Here is a 4,910-nt window from a genome sequence, read left to right as displayed (position 1 = left end):
GCCACAAGCATAAGGAATTACGCCAGACTGCGTGGTCTAGCACATGTTCTCTCTCCCATTTGTGCTTAAAACAATGTGCGTATGTAGGAGCCATAGTTGCTCCCATTGATGTTCCTGACACTTGTAAAAAAAACATATAATTGAATTGCAAATAGGAATTCTCCGAGATGAGTTGTAGGAGGATTAACATAAACTCGTTAAATGCTCTAATTTCATCTTCATTAAGAAGGAACCACTCTATGGCTTCTATGCCCAAATCATGGTGAATTGAGGTGTACAAACTTTTTACGTCGACCGTGAACATGATAAATCCCGGAATGTACTTGACTTGTTTGAATCACTGCAAGAAATGAGTGGTGTCACGTACATATGTGTTGGTTGTCTGTACCATAGGCTGTAGAAAGATATTAATGTATTTACCAAGTGGTTGTAGTATGCTATCCATGCCAGCCACAATGGGGTGGCCTGGTGGCATAGTAGGGTGTTTGTGTATCTTGGGAAACATTTCTTTGTATTCTGGTTTATCCAGCCTAGTTCTTCTGCTTTGTCAAGAATCTCTATGAGATTGGCCTTGATGGCAAGGGTGGGATCATTATCTAATCTAGCATACACTTCTGTGTCGTTGAGTTGTCTCTTACATTGTTCTTCATAGTTAGTGGTGTTCATTATCACTAGAGCCCCTTCTTTATCAGCAGGGCGGATAGTGGGATCTTTATCACTGTATACATTTTTAATGAGACCCAGTTTGTGAGGTCTCAAATTCAAAAACTTAGGTTGTTTGTATGAAATTTTACCCGGGTCGTTTAGTACTTGTTTGTGAAATATGTCAACTGTAGGTATACTAGTAGGGGGCATGAAATTGCTTTTCTCTCTAAATTCTAGCAGATCTACCTCATTTTGTTCTACCCTGTCTTCTTGCGTATCTTCTATCTCATCAAAGAAAGGTTTTAACTTATTCTTCCTGATGACATTGTACCACAATACATTATATTGGTTCTATATATTATTTTTTACTGCCAACATGATTAGTTGTTAGCCCTGAAGACGGAGACCACTCCGAAATGCATTGGCTTCTGCACTGCATATAGCATTTTGAAAATATGGAATAAACACTCACAGATTTTTTTCTTATTGTATCTTGTAAAGTATTTTTGTTGTAAAATCAAGGAAATGGATTATAGTACTTGAAATATTATGGTAGTTTAAACACTTACGAACTGTGAATATCAGGTTGGACCAGGGTTTCCCCTGATCCTTTTTTACCTGGTTGCTCCGGAAACTTTGATTGATTTTGTATAAAGAATGTATTCATAGATTTATTATATTTATCCTATGGTTTGGTAGTGCCCACCTTTACCCTTCTTTTTCCAGATACTGCCATATTGAAGCTGCTTGCCCATTAGGGCAATTTCTATGCAAGGGCAAAGTAGCCGGCTGTCCGGGGCTCAGAGCGAGAAGGGGCGCTGTAAATAAAATCAAGTTTTTATATACCGCTTCATGCCAGAGACCAGTCTCTAAGTGCAGTACCGGGATTCGAACCCATGACGGCTGCCCCTAAACTATCCTTCTGGACAAGGCAGGTGTTAACCAGTGCCCTCCATCAAGGAAAGCCAGAGAAGGACTGATGTTCTATCTAAATAAGATCTACCTTGATGACACTCTGATAGCCTGCTTTGGCCTGAAATGTCTTCTCATCCTACCACAGCAGGCAACATAGCTTTTGTTCAGCATGCTCTCCTGAATTATCCCAAACTTTTAGCAGCTCTTTCTCATCAAAAATGCCCTCAACTTTGACATAGCACTGCAGGCCTTGGGCAAGGTGTGACCATTAGCCTCCCCCTATGTAGGACTTACATGGGCTGATGGGCTGGCACAGAGGGGCGCTAAAACGCAAGACAGGATACACAATGAAATCAGAAACCATATTAAACTAAAGAGAAAGGCAGGGTGGATTTGGTAGTGCTGTAGATTTGTGAAACTTCTAGGATAAAACTCCTAGGTAGGTAGGAGGGCTACTAGTAGTCTGTGAATCTCAAACTCATGAAAGGCCTAACTCCTTCCCATCCCAAAAGGAATGCAGGCCCAGACAGACTGCAAGTTCAAACTGCGGTTTATTACAGGCAAAACCAACAGGGATCAGAACAAGGAAGAAGCTCATGGATCGTCTCAGTGAACCCTGGCTCGCAGGCCAGTTTTCAATAAAATCCATGTCACAATGACATCACAACCTGGGCCCCTTTCCAGCAGACCTATCGCACAAGTTAATTGGGCGCTGAGTGATAGTCCACCTATGGCGGACCGTATAGCTGTTAGTTTATTGGCTCTCTCATGTCAGATGGCCTGGTTCATCCCCAAAAATGCTATTTCTACAATGTTGCAGTGTGAGGGTCTGATGATTGGTTCTAACCCCTCGCAACCCATCCCTAGGGTCCTGCATTGTGATTGGTTAGAGCTGGCGCCCCCAGGCCTGGATTCAAATCAGTTCTCAGCTCGGAGTGTAGCTTTTCAAGGTAACAAGGGCAACTATGTGTCTGCATTGTATTGTGTGTGCACCACCAACAGACTATCAGAGTGCTCGTTCTCATCATGCAACACTGGGCCTCTTCTGTAACAACTTGTTGCAAGCCATTGGGCCTCATTACAAGTTCGGCGGTAGCCTTGCCGGTAAACACGGCATGTTGCCGCTGAACTTGCAAATTGTTCCGGCGCCTAGCAATGGGGAAATACAGGGCCATTACAACCCTGGAGCACCTTGTATTTCCCCATTGTTAGGCGCCGGAATGCATTACTCCCCATTCGAGCTCCATAGGGCTCAATGAGAATGGGGAGGTTGGATGAACCGGCACTATTTGTGAATGGTGCCGGTGCATCCAACATGGTCTGCTCATGGGTAGACCTGGCGGGCGAAAAGGCACCCGCGAGCAGACCTCGCAGTTTGTCAGTCCGGTAACAACAGTACCAGCAAGTTTACTGGTACCGTTGTTACCGGACTGACAAACTTATAATGAGGCCCATTGTCTGGCTGCGAGAGACTTTCCCAGCTGCTAGTTTCGGTCCATCATCAGCTCGGCCGGTCACGTGTCCACAGACCGTGTTTCGAGCTCTGCAGCTTTGAATTAGTCTGAATAAAGAGGATATATTTGCATTTCTTGCAGTCGGTTTTACTGTAGTTCAGGGAATGGAATGTCACTTGAATCTGGTGGCCTTGCCAGCAGGCCCTGTCCAACACATTCGCACTTCTGGGCAGCCTTATCCACTTTGTTCAGCTTCCTCTGAGGGTCTGCGGCCTGTTGTAATTTTCCTAAGCCATAACAGGCTTCTACATTGCTACTCTATAATGTCCATAGGTTAGCTGTTCATGGTTGTGTCAGGTTCCTCAGGTGCTCCTGAAGCTCCATAGGGTTTTGCATAAAAGCGTCTGCAAGCCTTTAAACAGGATCTCTTGCTTCTTGCGGTTTATGCATTGCTGTGGTCAACCTAATGACAAAATAATAAATGTGAGTCTGTCTCCTAACTGATAGAACTGTAGGCAGGTGTTCTTTGTGTGTTCAGGTGCGTGACCGTGTTCCGATGTGTAGATGGCACATGTGCTTCATGTCTAACACTTCTATGTTGTGACGTCTCTAACAATGTTATTCATGGCTTCTTGGCGCTTTAGTCGAGACTGTCAATGTGGGTGTCTTTTTCACGTCCCTTGGCTCCTCATTCACTTTGGGCAATGTTTTCAGTGCTCTTGGGCTGTAGGGTTGACTGAGTGGGTACCTCTCGACGTACTTGTCCATAATGGGGGTGCTGGGTACCAGCCCAATATGGTGCGGACGGTCATGGTTCCTCCAGTCCTTCTTCCGACTCTGGTGTCTGTTGGGAGAGGACGCAGGGGTAGGCCTCGACCTTCCCTCTTCAAAACATTTGTACCTTTGATAATAGAATAATGATCTTTTGCCCAGTTGGCTGGCCGACTGGTATTTGGCAGACTGGTAACAGTCAAATTATATTGGCATAGGGAAGGCTGCCAATCTGTCACTGTATACAGAAATACAGACATCGGGCTCTTTTGTCCCTGTATAGTGTCACATCCACCCTTGCCTTTCACGTAGTCTAATGAACACATTTTGTTTTGAGGGTTCAGGTTATATTTTCTCACTATAGAAGGCTTACAATTACTATACTTTGATAGCATTCTTCTAAGTAAGCCATACTGTCTCACTGTGAGCTAAAATACACTCTAGCATACTATGGAACAGACTCTTAAAATAATATCCCTTTGACATCAAAGTGCCAGGCCTTTTTAATTTGACTGTACAGGTCTGACCACTCCATTGCCTCACCTTCAGGTTCTCAACAAGATTCACCTGCATACACAATCTATCCTTGACTATGTCACCCTTGGCTCAGGATTACAAATCACAGAATAACATTCTGGAGTTTCACCTGGTGTACAAAGTATAGAAACATCCAGGCAAAAAGTAAAAAACAAACTTCCGGGATTGCCCGAGAACACCCTCGAACTTCTCATGCATCCAAAATTACATTGTGAACTAACTTACAATTCTCCAAATCTGACTTGGAAAGGCAACCCTATTATCACAACACTTTAGGACATATCCACCTGCTCCCTTTTACACAACTATGGTACAGCGAACAGGAATGACATGGACCCATGCTATAACAAAACTTTCTCCCATCGCTGCACCTCTCCCTCCCTGTGTTAGTATCACATATTTATATTGCACGTACTGATATTCTGTTGTTATGGGCTCAAAGCACTGTTGGGTGAATGGCTCTTCATCAGACCTTTGTCTGCAAAAATATGAAAATAAAAGATTATATTACATGCTAACAGTAATTCGAATCGAGGTGACAGTTCAATTACTGGCAGCAATAACCATCTTAAAGATATTATGAGAGTG

This window comes from Ambystoma mexicanum, chromosome 7q, assembly GCF_040938575.1.
Source record: "Ambystoma mexicanum isolate Mex_15411 chromosome 7q, UKY_AmexF1_1, whole genome shotgun sequence".
Lineage (NCBI taxonomy): Eukaryota > Metazoa > Chordata > Amphibia > Caudata > Ambystomatidae > Ambystoma > Ambystoma mexicanum.
Note: the sequence above shows the minus strand (reverse complement) of the source record.